Source organism: Dermacentor variabilis, chromosome 3, assembly GCF_050947875.1.
Source record: "Dermacentor variabilis isolate Ectoservices chromosome 3, ASM5094787v1, whole genome shotgun sequence".
Classification (NCBI taxonomy): Eukaryota; Metazoa; Arthropoda; class Arachnida; order Ixodida; family Ixodidae; genus Dermacentor; species Dermacentor variabilis.
In genome coordinates this window covers 94,338,505-94,358,538 of record NC_134570.1, presented here as the reverse complement: position 1 = coordinate 94,358,538, position 20,034 = coordinate 94,338,505, and positions in this window count along the sequence as shown.

Here is a 20,034-nt window from a genome sequence, read left to right as displayed (position 1 = left end):
AATGAACTTGAAAACAATCTCAAAGAAATTCATAGAAGGAAAACAAAAGAGAACACATGTTATCGCATTTGCACAACTTCCAGCACACGATGGAACAACGATAGATAATACACGTCATTTATCAATGCACCAACGCCAAGATTAACGTTTCAACTACTGAGATTATCTAAATGCCGAAATTAATGCAACTCAAGAATTCTGGACGTCAACAGCCACTGCCCAACTTTTTTTGTCATAATTTTCTGGCTTTGCGTGCCAAAACCACAATCTTGATTATGAGGCACGCCGCAGAAGGGCAACTCGCAGTTTTACAAGTGCGGCTTTAGCATTCCGCCCCCATCGGAATGCGGCCGTCGCTGCCGGGATCGAACCTGTGACTTCGTGTTCAGCGGAGCGACCACATAGCCACTAAGCTGCCGTTGTGGATAACTCGCATGTGAAACAACAGCGCATATTTTGGGAAAGCATATTGTTGCAAAATATGACTTAGTGCGGAAGCAACCAACCATAAATTTGTTTAAAAAAAATAAATCTTGTGCGCGGATGTAGTGCTAATAGATCGACGTCACTGAGGCGTCAATTTTCGCTAACGCCTGGACCCCATACAAAAATGTTTCTGCTTTCTCAAGAAAAACGGTCGGCCAGTTGTCAGAGGAACCTTTTGCAAAGAAAAGTTTCTCCCTCCAAGCAAATACAACTGCCAAAAGATGGCCCGGCACGAATTATCGGGTCTCAAAAGCGCTGGTTGCCGCAGTAAGCGTTTCCCATGTACGGGCTAAGCTTTATATGCAATAAATTCAACGGGAATGCGAGAGGTAAGATTGATTATAGTTCGGACACACAGTACTTCATGCGCAAGAAGTGCTCTGCCCCAGTGCTTCCGCCACTACTCAAAATACACGTCAGCGTTCTTTATTCCTCTCTTTGATTCCGACATCTCAGAGAGACAACCAGGAGTGGATTGATGGATGCTCGGTACCTTTCGATACGAAAGCTATCGGAGTAAAAGTATAGGTGTTGCGGGAGACAGAGCGAGGCTGCGCATGGCTATACACACGAAAATGTGCAGACCGCTACGATTGGCGTGAACAACTGTTGCGTGCAGTCTAGTGTCGCTTCCCGCTGAGCTCGAAAGACAGAAACCCAAGACGAAGAGGACAATGGGTGCCTACACTTTCCTCGATGACAGGATGGAGAAGGGGCAGTGGTTGCGCTAGAGAGCATTGTAGATACTGAGAAAGGCGAACATTAACCACGCGGCACGAGCACTTGGTTTGCGATCATAAAAGGCAGCCGCAGTAAGCGGAGAGCCTCGCTAGCAGGCCATTGACTCTAGATTGCAATTTTTCAAAATCTGTTGTTTATAACTACTCCCCCTCCTTACCATTCTACATGTATTTCTTCTTTCTTTTTTTACTGGGAGCTCGGTAAGGAAAGTTTAGTCTTTTTTTTTTCTCGGTGGAGCTTCGGAGCGTGGAAAGGAACAGGCCGCCGCCAATCCTTCTAGAATTGAACCGAGTCCTTCTAGGCTTGCATTCTGTCATCACGTTTACAATTATCCACGAAGACTGTTACATTGTAGAGTGCTCCTTTTCACCTGGCAAGGCGAGCATTCCCGCAGTAGCTATCTGCAAAATAGCGGCACAAGTATCATGAGCTCATAGCACAGAATCCTTTTAGGAAGACGAATCACCCGTAATGATAATTACTGAAATGTGATGCAGGGCTGCTCATTTGCAGTTAGCAGTCTTCATTCATAGATATCTATCGCGGCATGATTCATTTACCTCCTGTCGCGACAACCGGAAGTGGGTCACTTGTGGTCAAGCGAGGCAAGTAATAATGTTGCATTGAACTATAGGCCACAAAATACTGCTTGAAAAATTCTCAACCGTCATCCTCGTCTGCTAGTGCGTGCAACTGCGCATCATTTGGTGCCCTTTTACTGAAGTTCACTGTCACTCAGACTTGCCAACGCCGAGACTTCCACAGCATAACCCTTGTGGCATTGAACTAAAGACCTGCAAGTTACTGTCGAGAAAATTATCGCCATTATTGAGCACCTATACTTCCTTCTAGATATTGTTTTTCTTTTCTCTGACATCTGGTACGTGACGTACTTATACCACAGTCTCTTATTTTTCATAAAGCATATTTGTTGAATACTGAGACAATAGACTGGCAATCGTTATAAATGAAATGAATTTTTTTCAGCATTCCAGAACCAGCATCACTCCACAACTCCCCTCAAGTCCGCTAGTATGAAGTGTCTGCAATTACTGTGGCGTCAGCAAAAAAAATAAAGAAAACAAATTTCTACGCTATCAAAAGGTAGTTAGTCGTCCTCGTTTCTTCCCACTATGTTCTTATGTTTTTCTCAGCGCATATACTGTAAGAAGTACCAGCCGCGGTATCGTAGTGGCATTGGTGTTGCAGGAGTGGCAGTGGTGGTGTATTTGCCATGGCAGCCACATTTCTATGGGGGCGAAATGCAAAAACGCCCGTGTACCGTGAGTAGGGTGCGCATTAAAGAACCGTAGGTGGCCGAAATTAATCCGAAGTCCAACGCTACGGCTTGCCTCGTAATTATGCCATGATATTGGCATGTAAAACCACAGAATTTAATTATTTAGTGTACAAAGGATATTCAGACACGCCTGCCAGCTTATTTGAGCCACAACCGAACAATAAGCATTTCGCTTCCATGACATGTGCAATCACCGCAGCATAAGCGCAATGTAGCGAATAAGGGGCTGCGGTTAGCGCGCACAAGAGGAGCACGTCTTAATTCGTCACGTGCTCCTCTTGTGAACACCAAATTATAGTTGGGCTCGCAGGTGGATGCCTTTCCGCGCTCGCGTGCCGACAGGCCGGTTAGAACATGTGACTGTTGCTCTGATCGTCAGCAACGTCCTGGTTTCAGTGCATAACCCGCATCACAATAGCGTTCTATCCTCCTGTTTTGGATGTACAGAACCAGACTGCAGCTTCAATTTTTTTCAGGCACCTTACGCAAACGGCGCAGTCGTAGTCCACTAAATATGCCGAATGAATGAGCCAATAATGGCTCTCTAGTGGGGGCGGTATCTCCGAAGTGCTGTCGTTACCTTCAAGAACACTTGCGCACAGCCGCTGTGTCTGACTGTCCTAAAATAATGTGCAACAAATTTTTATTTTTATTTTGAATTGATTTTTCTCTTGAAAAATAGTAATGCCCACGAGAAGGATTGCCAACACATAAAGAGAGAAAGCTTATTCCCAATAACAAATAAGGAAGTCATCTTAATGAAATTACCGCCCAGAACCCTGGTGTTTATGACTAGGCTAAACCAGACGTTAAATTAAACGAAGGTTTGGTAGCTAGTCGGATCCTCGGTAGGCAGCACAGCTGGCGGTCGGCTGCAGGAGCCTGTTTTTGTGCCCGGGATGCAGCATCGGTACGGCCTAGGCGAGCCCGTTCCCGGTTCTGCTCGCGGCGTTGCTGATCGAAGGCTGCTGCTCCTCAGGAGTAGGCATGAGGCATGGCCTACCGATTTCGGACCCGGAGAGAAACTGCTACATGAGCGCTCGTGCGACAGACAGCAACGACGTCACTACTGGCGCAGCCAAGCGCTCGCCTCTCTTTACCTTTTCATGTGCGTGGGGTTCCGCCGGAAGAGTTTTCGGCGTACAGGCGGCATACAGACGTACGGGCGGTCAAACGGGCTGACCATATAAAGCTTCGCCGTAAAAATAATTCACCCACGGTTACGATACTCCCTAATGCGAAATTTAAGCTCGGCTATATAGGTATGTTCATTTGTCGTTGTATTGACTTGCGCGCACAATCTGTCTCGTGCGACACAATGCAAACGGAGCGAAGTGTGACGCCACTGCCTCGCTGTCGGGAAATCGCGAGAGGCCGCGCGTGGGTGACGCGTAGGTGCGATTCACACCAGCCGCTGCCAACCTGCCTCCGTTCAGGCAGCGCTTTGTTGACGCACTACTGATCGGTGAGCAGACGACGACGCGCTACTCGGGCGTCACCTCGTAGCAGTCGTCGCCGCCGAGTGCGTCTTGAGCGATACTATGCTTTTCTTCTTACGCTGTCTTCACTATTGCCGTCTTTGTCCCCCACTGCGTTCCGCGTTCGCCCTTTCATCCTTCACTGCTAATTCTCTCGCTTGCACCGAGGACGCAGACGATCAACGCAGGAACGGGCACATAGGAGCTGCGCTCTGAAAGCACAATCAAGAAGAGGATACTTGGGAACACAATGAGAGCAGATTGTTGATTGCGAATGTTTCACGTAAACTAAAGTTGATCCATGATTGCTTGCCACAACAGGGTACCTATCTGGACTCTGCAATGAAATAATGCAGCGCTACATTAGTGGAACCGCGTCTGACAGCTACCTGACCTGCAGCAACTTAAAATTTGAGATAAAATTAAACTTAATATACTTCTAGAAAATCCTAAAAACATTCTCCAGGGGAAGGAAAAGCGGCGGCTGAAAGGAAAAATATGAGTGATGTGTATCAGTTTAGTTACAAACAATACAATAGTTTCTGTTCGTGAACGAAATAGATGACAATTTATTCTAAAACGACGTCTTGCCTGAGAAACTAGCGGACTAATTCACAAAGATTTTCGTTCGTAAGTGCTCTCTACCATTGGCTGCCATATACAACCTGATGATTGGCTGTAATTTACATCTGCAAGCAATTCTAGAGTAGCGTACATCTGTGAATACGTGCTCAAATCTTGTACTTTTGTTCTACTTACACCTTTATTTGTCTTGACAGCGCTACTTCCAGGACAAAGAGGTAATTAACCGAGGTGAACGAGGGCGGCAGGGCCAGCAACAGATGGATTAAAAATGAAAACCAACATTTATTACGCTGTGCACAGCGCGATTACCTCATATTCTGTTGTTTTCACGGTGTAGGTCGCAGCTGAACCATTGTGCTGAAAGAAAACCGGCCACGTACGGCATCCAAGTGCAAATTATCCTGTTAGTAGAGCAATACCCTTCGTTGGCCCCCAAGGTTCATCATAAGTTAGTATCTCAAGGCGCTTCAGAAATCTTTTGCGGGGGCTTCAATGCCACTCCTTTCGAAACACGCGAATGGTGCCTGTCGTTGTCCTTGAATATGGGATCGCATATTATCAGGTTTCAAGTTTATTAGTCTAGCTTCTTTCTGGAGAGGTTGCAGGACTACGTAAGTAATGTTTACAAGACAAAGCAAGGCTGCCGGCAGTCTAAAAATTGGATTTTCTGTGTGGCCAAAACGCGCTTCAGAACCGATATCTCTCCTTAAGTAGCCGACATGCTGACGAAACAATGAACGGCAGAAGGACAAAACTAAAACATGTAAGGAAACTTTGCATTTAATAAGTAATAATGCATCACATTAGAACTGTGAAACGATGGAACATATGTCACTTGCATTCCATATTAACTATATTTACATTAAATGCGTATCATTGTCAGAACATATCTGGGCGCACGTTTTTAACGGTGTGTCGTATCGAGATGGTAAATTAATAACAGGTACCGCCCGGTTAGATGACATATATTTAATTTTCTCGGCCTAAGCAAGTAGTATGCGCCATGCCTTTATTGAGTATTTACTGAACAATCACGCATCGTAAAATCACCAACGTATAATACTTTGCGCTTAAAGTACGCGCAATATCTCATTGAAGCTGTAGCCGTTAATTTCTTAAAGTAGTTAAGGCCATCTTACGAAAAGTGAAGTAAAGACATTTTAAATGGCTCTTTTAATGCGTTGTTCAGAGCTTATTGAGAGAAAAAAACATCTACGCACGAGTAAGTTCTTCATGAGATGCTTTTTCACAACGTCTTGCAGATGGCTGAACACAATTATTTTAACACCAGCGTTTCCATTTTAAAGTTAAGCGTTCTTGGTCTGTTTTCCTAGATTTGGCGTGGCCACTGGCTCCTGCAGGATCATAGGCTAACTCGGTGTGTATATATGGATATATATATGCGAAAGTTATATCCCCGCAGAATGCACGTACCAGAACAAAAAAACCTAATGTCACCCCTGTACACGAAACAACAACGTGTTTGCAGTAGAGGCCTCGGTTTTGCGTAATAAATAATTGCCCTGTCTAAAACAGTTTCGTATGATGTCGTCTTATAGGTGTATATGCAAGGAAAACCGATCTGTTACTATAATAAACCATTTCAATGAATTCTATTCGATTAAGGCATTCGGTAAACACCGAATGACGGGTGTCCATTCTCGGCACTTCCTCAAGAATGAACAGGCTTCACAGTCACACAAGCCGTAATCCGTAAATATATATCTATATATATTGTCACAGTTGGTAATGTGGAAAGAAGACGACGCTGATGGTGGTCTTAGAGACGACGAAGAAGAGTTTTAGCATCATCGCTGCTCTACGCTTGTTGGCTCAGCCATTAAAAGCCACTTGTAAATAGACGAACGCTTCTTCCTTCCCGTAACATCATTGGTGGAGGTGCTGGGTAATCACTTGAGCAAGACCGAGCTCCGCAGCGGACGTAACCTGGCCGCCATGTCATCCGAAGGAGAGAGTTCCACCGCGGCCCCGGCGTCGCCACCGACGGTCATCCTGGCTCAGCCTCGCGACCCAGGCATGTTTTCCGGGATTGACAACGTTGACGTTGACGACTGGTTGCAGAATTATGAACGGGCCAGCGCACACAACAGGTGGGATCACACGCTTATGCTGGCTAATATAATATTCTACCTCAAGAAAACAGCACGGGTCTGGTTCGAAACACATGAAGAAGAGATTACGAGTTGGGACCAGTGTAAACAGAAGCTTAGAGATTTGTTCGGCAAACCCGTCGGCCGCCAACGTGCTGCGAAGAAGGACCTTGGGACCCGTGTACAGACGTCCACTGAATCTTACGTGGCGTATATCCAGGACGTCCTCGCTCTTTGCCGCAAAGTAGATAACAATATGGCAGAGGCAGACAAGGTCAGCCACGTCTTAAAGGGCATCGCGGACGACGCGTTTAACCTGCTTGTTTATAAGAACATCACAACGGTCAATGAGATAATTCACGAATGTCGCCGCTTTGAAGACGCGAAGAGTCGCCGCATAGTTCGACAGTTTACTCGTCTACCTAATACCGCAGCTTCGTCGACGTGCGAAGACATTGGTCCACCGCGTGAGTCCACCTCCAGCGAGAACGTCGTACGTATCGTTCGGCGAGAAATCGAAGCAGCGTCTCCTTCCACGCCAGTCACGCAGTGCTTTGACGATTCCCGGCCGCTCGTGACCCTCATTCAGTCGGTCATTCGCCAAGAACTCGCCAATGTAGGTCTTCCATCCATCTGCTCCGCCAGCCGTCCTGACTTCGCTTCGTCTACTGCCTCTGCCCCTGTTCACCGGAGCCAATACGGTCCATATCCGAGCTATCGCAACCCGGCCGAATGGCGCACCCATGACGATAGACCGATCTGCTTTTCCTGTGGACGTGTGGGCCACATCTCTCGCCACTGTCGAAGTTCCTGGCCAGCCCACTCACGACCAAGCTTTCCCGCCTACCGCCGCTCCCCACTGAATCCTCGCCCGCCATCACTCTCCACCGAGGTTGAAGACGCACCTGACAACGCTCGAGCCACCGCGACCAGCCGATCGCCATCACCACATAGTCGCCGCTCCCGTTCGCCCCAGCTGCGTCGCTCTCCATCCCCAGCTTACCGCCGCCGCTCTCCGACGGGAAACTAACTGGGGCAGCTCCTGGAGGTGACGCTGCTCTAGAACACCGGCCTGAAATTCCTCTGCTGACCCTGCCTACTAATCGGAACCTTCTGGACGTGGACGTGGATGGTTTGCCCGTTACAGCACTCATCGACACTGGAGCCCAAATTTCCATCATGAGTGCGGAGCTTCGAACGCGCTTGAAAAAAGTACTTACCCCCGCTCCGACTCGACTGCTCCAGGTCGCCGATGGTGGTACTCCGGCTGTGCTTGGAATGTGTACTGCTCGTGTCAGTGTCGCCGGTCGCCACACGTCCGTTTTGTTTAGTGTGCTTGAACATTGCCCTCATAATGTGATCCTCGGACTCGACTTTTTGTCTGCCCATTCTGCTCTGATTGACTGTTCCGCCGGTGTTGTACAACTTGACCTACCCCTACCTGTTCCCATTGACCTTCCGGCTCAAGCTCCAGCTCAACTTTGTTCCGCGGATTTTATACGCCTGCCATCTCTTGCAGCAACCTTCATCCCTGTTTTAGCCAGCCCACCTGTACCTGACGGAGACTATGTCCTTACTCCCTCGACGTCAGTCCTGCTTTCTTACAATGTCTCCTTCCCACACACCATCGTTTCTGTTGCGGCCAATCAGACATGTCTTCCCATCCTAAATTTCGGACAGAGCCCACAAGTAGTTCCTCGAGGCATGTCTCTTGCCACGTTGTCTCCAACGCACGAGTGCCACATTTCTGCTCTATCTGTTACGCCGTCTTCGACCACTGCTCATTCTGCGCCTTCTGCATCAGTACCGACCGACGACTTCACAAAGATGATTGCACCGGACCTCTCAACCCAAGAAGCCGCACAGCTCCGTGGCCTCCTCGAGTCCTACTCCGACATTTTCGATCTGAACGATCGCCCTTTGCGCCAAACTACGGTCGTGACACATCGGATAAATACCGGTGATGCAGCACCTGTTCGCAGACGCCCATACCGGGTGTCGCCCTCTGAGCGACAAGTTATCCAGAGCGAGGTTGACAAGATGCTTGCCAAAGGGATTATTGAAAACTCTTCCAGCCCGTGGGCGTCCCCTGTTGTTCTCGTCAAAAAGAAGGATAACAGCTGGCGATTCTGCGTTGACTATCGTCATCTAAACACGATCACCAAGAAAGATGTGTATCCACTTCCCCGCATTGACGATGCTCTGGATTGTCTCCATGGTGCCACTTATTTTTCATCTATAGACCTTCGCTCTGGATATTGGCAAATTGCCGTGGACGAAATGGACCGTGAAAAGACCGCATTCGTCACACCAGACGGCCTATATCAGTTCCGGGTAATGCCTTTTGGATTGTGCAATGCCCCGGCGACCTTTGAACGGATGATGGACATGCTCTTGCGTGGTTTGAAATGGTCCATCTGTTTGTGCTACCTGGATGACGTCATCGTATTCTCTTCAACTTTTGCGACTCATCTTGAAAGACTTTCATCTGTTCTTTCTGTTTTTCGCACCGCTGGCTTGCAGCTCAACTCGTCCAAGTGTCACTTCGGTCACCGCCAAATAACTATGCTCGGACACCTCGTCGATTCATCAGGCATTCGCCCCGACCCCGCTAAAGTTCACGCTGTGCAGAATTTCCCCGTACCAACTTGTGCCAAAGATGTTCGCAGTTTTATTGGCCTATGCTCGTACTTCCGCAGGTTTGTGGAAAATTTCGCCCATGTTGCCCGTCCCCTGACTGACCTCCTGAAGAAAGACGTTCCTTTCTCTTGGGGCTCTCAACAAGCGTCTGCTTTCTCGCAGCTCATCACGCTGCTCACCACACCTCCTGTTCTCGCCCATTTTGACGCCTCCGCTCCGACAGAAATCCGCACTGACGCTAGTGGCTACGGCATCGGCGCAGTTTTAGCTCAACGCCAATGTGGGCACGACCGCGTCATCGCCTACGCCAGCCGCCTCCTCTCTCCCGCAGAGCGCAATTACTCGATTACTGAGCGCGAGTGTCTCGCCCTCATTTGGGCGGTGGGCAAGTTCAGACCCTATATATATGGTCGGCCTTTTACAGTTACCACCGACCACCACGCCCTTTGTTGGCTTTCCTCCCTTAAGGATCCCACCGGACGCCTCGGTCGCTGGGCCCTACGGCTGCAGGAATACACATACACTGTGGTCTACAAGTCGGGTCGTCTACATCAGGACGCCGACTGCCTGTCTCGAAATCCCGTCGATGTACCGGACGGCTTAGTGGATGTCGCTCCGATCTGCGTTCTTTCGCTCTCTGCCTTGCAAGACATTGGCGCTGAACAACGACGAGATGAGTCGTTACACCCAATTATCGAACGCCTGCTCTCTGATCCGTCTGACCCATCCCTCCACATGTTCCTGCTACAAAATGGCATCCTGTATCGCCGCAACATGCACCCCGACGGGCCCGAGCTCCTGACCGTCATTCCGTCTCATCTGCGACAGACTGTACTGCAGCAGCTGCACGACGTTCCCACCGCTGGACACCTTGGCGTTACGCGGACCTATGACCGAATTCGGCGACGGTTCTTCTGGCCCCGTCTCAACCGCTCCGTTCGCCGCTATGTTGCCGCGTGTGAGTCGTGTCAACGCCGGAAAAGACCAGCTGTGCCTCCTGCCGGACTGCTGCAGCCTTTGGATATACCGGCCGACCCTTTTTTTCGCGTTGGCGTTGATCTTCTCGGACCATTCCCTATGTCGACTGCCGGAAATAGGTGGATTGCCGTCGCTACGGACTATACAACTCGCTATGCCATTACCAGAGCCCTACCGCCCAGCTGCGCTACAGACGTCGCTGATTTCTTGCTTCACGACGTCATCTTGCACCACGGTGCACCTCGTCAACTTCTCACCGATCGCGGCAGATACTTTCTTTCCAAAGTCATAGACGAGCTACTTCGATCATGTGCTACTAAACACAAACTTACTACCGCTTACCACCCTCAAACTAACGGTCTTACCGAACGCCTGAACCGCACATTAACTGACATGCTCGCAATGTATGTTTCCTCCGATCATAGCGACTGGGACATTGCTCTACCATTTGTCACGTTCGCCTACAATTCCTCGCGCCACGACACAGCTGGCTACTCCCCCTTCTATCTCCTCTTCGGCCGTGAGCCAACTTTGCCTTTCGAGACCCTCCTCTCGACCACGCTCGATTCGCCGACAGAGTACACTCGGGATGTCATAACCACAGCGACCCAAGCACGCCAGATTGCCCGCAATCGTCTTTCTGTTTCACAGACACGCCAGAAGTGCCGTTACGACCAGCGCCATCACGACGTGCATTATGAACCAGGTGCCCTTGTGCTAGTCTGGTATCCAACTCGGCATGTTGGTCTTTCGGAGAAATTCCTCTCGCGATACCATGGCCCTTACCGCATCCTTCGCCAGGTGACCCCTGTCACGTATGAAGTGTCTCCGTTGGATGCCACGATGCCTTCACCTCTCTCTGACATCATCCACGTCAGCCGTCTCAAACCTTACCTTTCTCGGACAGCTGAGCCGCACCAATCAGGTGCTTTTTCCGACGGGGGTGATGTCACAGTTGGTAATGTGGAAAGAAGACGACGCTGATGGTGGTCTTAGAGACGACGAAGAAGAGTTTTAGCATCATCGCTGCTCTACGCTTGTTGGCTCAGCCATTAAAAGCCACTTGTAAATAGACGAACGCTTCTTCCTTCCCGTAACAATATATATATATATATATATATATATATATATATATATATATATATATATATATATATATATATATATATATATATATATGTGTGTGTGTGTGTGTGTGTGTGTGTGTGTGGTGTGTGTGTGTGTGTGTCTGTCGCACTAACGTGGTCATTCTTCGTCCTCCTACAATCGCATCGCAGACGTATCAGGCTGCCCATCGCCTGATGAGTGGTGCAGTGCTAAACATAAATATTGCGGCGGACGCAGCTTTCAAATTTCTTAGTTGAGCTCCTTTCTGTAGAGGATACAGAACCACGTAACTGATGTTTGAAAGGGAAAGCAAGCCTGCCACAGGTATGTATATAAACAATACACATACTGGGGTGGATATACCAGGTGTTTCTTGTTAACAGAACGTTAGGAATCGCCTGTGACATAGAGCTCGGATATACTCATTGAACTGGATTACTCGAAGAGAAGATTACTTACATTCGAAGTAAAAATGCATAAATGGATATTTAGTAAATTTCACTAATGAGTTCTGGAGAGAGAGAGAGAGAGAGAGATAAACTTTATTTGGTTCCTTCAAGGACTTAGCGTCTCGAGGTCTCGGTCGTCTTGGGCGCCGGCGACTTGGAGCCTCTTCCGGCAAGGGTGGGCCCCTATTCCAGGGCTCCACTGAGCCTAGCTACCTCACTAGCGTGCTGCACTAAGGCCCTTTGGGCCGTGAGCTCGCAGCTGGTAAGCCGACTCTCCCATTGCTCCGCACTCGGGTTATTGTGTTGGTGGAATGATTTATTGTGTTTACATTCCCATGTGACATGATATAGTGTGGGTGTGGCCCCACACCATGGGCAGGTGTCTCTGTATTGTGTTGGGTACATTTTGTTTAGGATGTATAAATTTGGGAAGGAGTTTGTCTGCAATCTGCGCCAACTCGTTGCTTCCTCCTGCGTTAGAGCTTTGTGCGGTGGGGGATATTTGGCTCTCGTCCCTCTGTATAAGTTTAAGATTTCTGTGTATCCTCCTTCACAAGCGTGTGGGTGATACTCCGGGGCGCGCGACTGCTCTGCTCGGAACGTGGTCTCTCGAGCTAGGCTGTCTGCCCTTTCGTTACCCTCTATGCCTGCGTGGGCCGGAATCCAAATTAACTTGTGTGTAACGTTCCTCTCGGCGAAGTTGGCTCCGCCAAGAATTCTGAGGGCGGCTTTGCTAATCCTGCCCCTCGTGTAATTTCTGCACGCTTCCTTCGAGTCTGTTAAAATGTTTAGAGGCCTGCCTGTCCTATATCCTTCTACTGCCGCCAGCGCCACGGCAATTTCTTCGGCCTCCGCTGTGTCGGCTGCCTTTGCCGTCGCACATGTGATCAGATTTCCGTCGCCGTCCACCACCACCGCCGTGGCCGTGCGCTTCCCTTCTCGCGTGTACGTGGCAGCATCCGTGTACACCGTGTTCTCTAGTAGCGCTAGTGTCTTTTCCACGTATTCGGCTCGCGCCTGCCTTCTGCTCTCGTGGAGGTTGGGGTCCATGTTCTTAGGCACTGGCCTAACGCTTATTGTTTTTCTTAAGCAGTCGGGCACGTCTGCGTATCTATCCACGTGTCCGCTCGTGTCCCGTCCCAGCCTAGTCAGGAGCGCTCTCCCTGCAGGGGTGCTTTTGAGTCTGGCGTTTTGCGTTTCAAGCAGGGCTTCCGCCAGTTCGCTGAAAGTGTTGCTGATGCCCAGTTGGAGCAGTTTTTCGTTTGACGTGTTTTTTGGCAGATGGAGAGCCGTCTTGTATGCTTTCCTGAGTATCGTGTCCGCCTGTTCCCTCTCTCCTTTGGTCATCGCGTGGTACGGTAGCGAGTAGATGACTCGGCTGAAGACCAGGCTGCCGACGAGTTTGAGTGTGTCTTCCTCTTTCATGCCGTATCTTTTTTGGTAGACCCTGTTGATCATCCGGCCCACCTGCTCCGTCACTTTGCTCAGCAGGCTGATGGTGTGGCTGCATTTTCTGCTGCCCTGTAGCCACATGCCCAGGATCTTGATCATATTCTTTTCCGGGATGTTTTGACCGTCAAGCGTTACTTCCAGTGTTGCTTGGGTGGGGTGTCTACCTACTCTCAGTAGTTCGGATTTTTCTGTGGAGCACACCAGTCCCCTCTCTCTGGTGTACTTTTCGACACAGCGCGCAGCCTCTTGTAGCTTCTCTTGTTTTTCTCCCAGTGAACCTTGCGTGACCCAAACCGTGACGTCGTCCGCGTACATCGCGTGTTGGATGCCCTGAATCTCGCCGAGTCGTTTTGCCAGGCCGATCATCGCCACATTAAATAGCACGGGCGATATCACGGAGCCTTGGGGTGTGCCTTTACACGGTGTGGAGAAGGTGTCGCTTCTCAACTCCCCCAGCCCTACCGTTGCCGTTCTGTCGGTTAGGAAGTCCTTGACGTAGTCGTGTACTTTCCTTCCGCAGTTGGTGTTGTTGAGGCCCTCCATTATGGCCGCGTGGCTGACGTTGTCGAAGGCGCCTTTAATGTCGAGCGCCATCACAACGTTTTCACCCGCCTTGGGCATTGTGTCGAGTACCTCCTCTTTGAGTTGCAGGAGGACGTCCTGCGTCGATAGGTTGGCCCTGAAGCCATACATGCTGTCAGGGTACCACCTCCCGTTCTCCAGGTGCTGCTGGGTCCTTCTGGTGACTATTCTCTCATACAGTTTTCCCAGGCACGACGTAAGCGAGATCGGCCTGAGACTCTCGATCTGTAGTTTCTTGCCCGGCTTGGGTATCATGACCACGACGGCGTGTTTCCATTCCGCCGGTACCTTCCCCTCTTGCCAGAGCGTGTTGAGGTACGACGTCAGCTGATCGGAACATTACTCTGGCGGACCTTTTCCACTACACAAATTGAAGCGAGCGATTCTACAAGGCGCATTCATGCGGATTAAATTTTATAACTAGCAAACTTTAGAGAGAAGCGCAGAGCAACTTGAGGTAAAAGTGCACTGTTGTTCCTGTTACTTTATTTAAGAATGGATGGATGGAAACAACTTTAGTTTATATCCGACAAATTTTAACGACCCGGGCTCAGGTCTCCCATGAGGGGTCTTCGAGGCCTTGACTCGTCGCCGCCTCTCGGGCCTGCTGGACAGCCTACTCTTGCGTCTTGAAGTTGGAGCTGAGCAGAACGGCGGCCCACTTTGACGCAAGAGCCTCCGGAGCTACTGCCATTGTAGCTGATATAACGCGACACTCCTACAACATGTGTGACAGCGTCGCTCTAGTTGTCTGACGTAACTTGCAAAGAGCGATCGGGTATTGCGCGGGGAAAATCTGCCGCAATCGCACCGGACTGGGGAAGGTTTGTGCCTGCAGTTGTCGCCAGACAACTGCCTGGCGACGTTAAGTTTGGGGTGAGCTGCGTGCAATATCCGCCTGTCTAGCTATGTAGTGCTTGGTGATGTCATTGTATCTGACCAAGCGTACTCGCGTGTCTCAAACCAGGAGTTCCAAAGTCGAAGAGGCGGTTTCCGATTTTGCGCGGCGGGTCAGTTCTCAAGCAGAGCGGTGTACTAGCTCGTTCAAGTCAGGGGTGTCCTAGTCGGTGGGAATGGCGACGTGCGCTGGGAACCACATGATCGTGGTGCCATGGAAGTGTTGTCGATCAGCTTTCCGTATGATCTGGAGAGCTTCGGAGGAAATGCGCCCCCGCGCGTAGTCGCTAAGAGCTACCTCGCAGAGGGGGTCGGTAACTCAGAAGGGTTTGGGTGCGAGCTAGTTGGTACGGATCATTCATATTTAAAACACCGCCAAAAAACACGGACAAGGGAGGACACAGGACGAGCGCTGGTAAGCGCAAGCGCAATCGCCACCTCTTCCGCTGTTTCTGGGTATGAGTCCTTTTTTTAACAAAAAAGTCCTTTTTTTAACAAAAGGACTTTTTATGCATTGAAATTCAAAAGTTACTAGAACACCACTAGCTCTCGTCACACATATTCTCAGATCTCGACCACAATTTGTAAATTTCAATGTGTGCCGCAATATTATCACTCACACATGTTAATTATCAAGATTCTGTTAATTATTACAACATTCATTTTTATTTCTCGTGCAAATATTGTTCGCCTCAGTGAGTAATCCAGCGCAAGCAGCTGAATTTCGCTACATGCCATGGGCTATATTGAGCAATTTTGTTAACAGTAAAAAAGACAGCCTGTGCGCATGCATTGCTTGAGTTTGCAAGCTGCCAGGGGCGTCGCCAGGGGGGTGGGGGCTTATGGGGCTTCAGCTCCTCCCCCCCCACCCGAAATTTTTTCGCGCTGTCCATGCACCGCCGACCAAAGCAACCTCCGGCGCGGGAAATCATTCTGGATTTTGTCTAGAACGTATTTTTCACGCTCGAAAAGCCGTTTTACCGCGAAAATTGCGAACTCGGGCTGGATTTCGTGGCAACGCCCATGCACCGGAAGTCACATAACTCAAGCAGCCCCATCCGAGCACAAAGTTTCAAGGACGTTTTGATGGCGAACGGGCTCGCCGCGGCATCTTGCGGAGGCCGCGGAATTTACACTCTATCATGGAATCTACGGAGCGCGTGGATGTCAATTCCGAAACTTTATGCGCATAAAGGTTTCATAAAGTTTTGATGTGAAAGTTGCATTAGCATTTCCAAACGTGTGCTTTAGATTTTAAATTGCGGAACATTGTAAGTTTAATGTTCCCATAAATATTTGACGCCAAAGGTGCATTAACCTTTTCAAAGTCGTACATCGGGCCATACAACGAGACAAGCCAAATGAACACACTATCAGACAAGTTGACAAAGCCCGCAGCGAGGGCCGATGAGACCAAGCGTGGCGGTAGTTCATTCGTGCCGTCATGTCACATAAAAAAATATCAACTTTTTTTTTCACCAGCGCCAAAGCATCCAGTGAGGACAATAAAGCCAGCCAAGGTAACTACGTTCTTGTTTTTTTTGCTACTTTGATTTTTAACCCTTTACTGCACAATTTTTTGTTTCCTCAAAATATTATTCATGGAGTTGTAGGGAAGCATAATAGCACCTGTACTCCCATGGAAACTTACTTTAGCGAAAGTCTGTTGTTTCAATTTGCAGAAAAAGGGTATGTTGCATATTTGCAACAATGTGCGAATAAAGAAGCTGAAAGTAAAAGATAGATTTAGTGCGATTCATACTCAGATGCTTATTTGCACGAGACAATCATTGGTGCACCTATGATTTAGTGTGGAACAAAAAGAAGGACTTGTACATGCTTGTGCAGCACGGGTGGTTCTCACACTTCGTGCAGTGCGTCATGCAGATTCCCGTCCAGCCAGGAAACAATGCAGTGTTTTCGGGTTATTGTAAAAATGTAGAACATCGAAGCACAGACGTAAAGCTGTGCCCGTGACGACATGACACGGCAACGTGCGGAGGCACAGCGTACTTTTGAAAAGAAAAAAGGAAATTTGACCAGAGAGCATCTTGTCCACATATTGAATCGAAACGGACTTACACTCGTGGCTGTCGCGACTAATTGAATAGTCACTGCTATCACTATCAGGAGGAATTGCTAGGCCAAACCAGCGTTTCGGAGCCATTTCACTATTCCGAAGAAAATAAACCATGTACACGTTGTTGCATTTGTGCAACATAGCAGCGTTCTGTCGCCAGGAACAAACTATTCTGAAATTACAATGTTTTTTTGAACCTACAGAGTCAGAAGGATGTGGAGCATAGCGTAACAATTTTTTTTGTGCTTTGTCTTATGGAGAAATACATTTACAATTTGTAAAACTTACCTATATCACTGCTCGTGGGCGCGCGCAGCCTCCGCCACGTTCGTTTCGGTAGAAGATGCAAAGAATTAGCACAGATTGCAGCCCAAGGTGCCGCGTTTTACAGACCAATGTTGCGGATATGCAACAACGTGTACAGGAAGCTCCAAACTGACTTTGCTTCGGTTTTTAACGCCGTTCATCAGAATGTTGCGTAAATGCAACAAGGTGCAGTAAAGGGTTAACCCTTTACTGCACCTCGTGAGGACACATTGAGCCTCTTCCATTTTTATTGTACTCGCTGCCCTACCCGGGGGCTACCAGAGCCAGCCAGAGCGCATGCGTTTTTCCCGTGTTCCGCCGACCACCGCGCGGCGCACTTCGGTGCGCGTTCGGTTTTCTCTGGTCGAGTGTACTTTCGCCTGGCAGAGTTTTGGACGCTTTCTAGCTTGCAGAGGAGAAAAAGAAACAATGGTCGCTCGCCGCCATCACTGTGGGGACTCGTCGGATTGCATCGCGTTCGCTAGAGCGCAACCTCTCCAGAAAGTCTTGTCTCGCCGGTGTAGGATACCGAGCAGTATCCGCATGGTTCTTGGTGGACCAAGCGTCTTGTCTTTTCTTCGATATTCCTTTAATAGCCACATTAGTTGCCCAAAGTAGGCATTTAATTGTGACCAACATACATTCCTTCGCGTTTTTTTTTTCATTACGGTTCCCCCGCCCCACAAAAGGAAGAAAGAATGTTGGGGCGCAGTGAATTGTCGCATGGTGAAAGTTCTCTTTTGTTACTTCTTTTGCGGAAAGTAATGGGCCATGGGGCGCTTTAGCTGCCGGATACTCTTATTGTATTATTGCGAAAGCAATTATATGGAATCTCTAGGCGCATTCCTGCCGTCGTCGTCCCCCTCATGTTCCGCATAAAGTCGAAGGGCGATAACATCGTGACCACGCGCCGCATTCTGTATGTGCGAGTGAACGAGTGGGAGGGTGTGGGGGAATGGGTGAGCCGACGATGGTGGCTCAAGTCTTGCGTGCGCAATGGAGAAAAGTGGGTAGCAAGCGCGCCGCCTTTCGTCGCGCGCAATACATCGGGGGCAGTGGATGGAATTAGGGCGGGACTTAGGATTCTGTGAATCTGTGATAGCGCAACATGTTTACTTGCCTTGTTTGAGCCATTATATACCGTGACTTTTTCTTAGATACGTAGACTCATACGTATGTTTAGATATCTTGCTGCGAGGTTTTGTGTATACGTGCAGTGAACTTTGTTTTCTGTGGCAATTTTTTGCCCTTTATCAAGCTGTATCATCGCACTTGTATATTCCATTGTATCTTCGCATTTCTAATGTACGAGGGCGAGTCAAATGAAAGTGAGCCTACCCACCCCACGCAATTATGGTTCTCTTCATTATCTCCAAGGCCTGCATGTAGCACGCAGGCATCTTTCATATACAAAAGTGGCACGCAGGTGTGAGGATAAATGTTCTTTCATGCGCTCATACACTGGGTCGAACATGGTTGCGTGATGTAATGGACGCTCCAGAAGTTTAGCAGCGTGGTGCCGTGAGGTTTTTGACAGCTGAAGGTGTTTCCCAAAAAGAAATTAGTCACCGTATGGCGGCCGTGTACATTCAACATTGCATTTCATCGGCCACTGTGAAGCGTTAGAACAAACGGTTCAAAGAAGGATGTGAAAGTTGCAAAGACGATCCGAGACCGGGCCGAAGCCCCCGCCCCCCCCCCCCTCCATCGTGCTATCACCCCTAAAAAATTGCAAAGGTTGATGAGCTGACGACACAAGAACGGAGGATAAGCATCGATGAACTGGCAGAGCGTTTTAACATCAGTCACGGTTCGGTTCACCATCACCGTTCACGCCGTAATTCATGAACATCTCGGTTATCGGCTCTTGTGTGCGCAATGGATGCCCAAGATTTTGAACCACCGCCAGAATACGGAGAAGTTCGGCGCTGCCTTTACTCATCTGATCCGGTATCACAATAAGGGGGACGATTTCTTGTCTGCAATTGTGATTGGGGACGAACCATGGTGCCACTCCTACGAGCCTGAAACACGACGGCAAAGCTTACAATGGAAACATTCGAATTCACCTTCCCCAAAGAAAGCAAAGGCCATCATTTTCGCCGGGAAGGTGTTGCTGACTTTTATTTTTCGATCGCCAGGGGCCATTACTGATAGAATTTGCTAAATCTTCAGAGACTGTCAATTGTTTCCGATATTGTGAAACGCCGGATCAGCTGCGTGTCGCAATCAAGAACAAACTACGTGAAAAATTGACGAATGGGGTCATCTTGTTGCAAGACAATGCCCGTCCCCACGTCGCTGATGTCGAGTGGGCAAGGTGACAGCAACGCCGCAACCATGCTTAGACGAATTCTGCTCTTCGTATAGTTTCTCTTCGGGTTCCTTGCTACTGCGGGTCCCCCTCCGGCGGTCCAGGATGCGTCGTCGATTCCGGAACAACGGATACAGGATTCATCTCACCCGTGCCTGGCCTGCCCTGTCTTCTTTGGTGAAGATAGCCTTGGCCCGACCACCGCCGATTTCAACTTATCTCCGTTCGACTACGTAATCACGGACTGTCCAATCCTACTGGTAGCCAACGCTGTGACGTCAGCGCCTGCGACTATAAGAGCAGCACCGCTGGCCGCTTTCTTCAGTGGGCAAAGTGACAGCAACGCCGCAACCATGCTTAGACGAATTCTGCTCTTTGTACAGGTATGTCACTTCAATAATGCTTACTGCATTCGATCTGACGACCCCTTTTTGTTGCTGCTGCCTTGCCCACGATGCTGCAATTCCTGTTTTGCGTACATTTCGAAAGAGCTTGTGCATCTTGTTAATAGCCTTTTGTTGAGTGGTG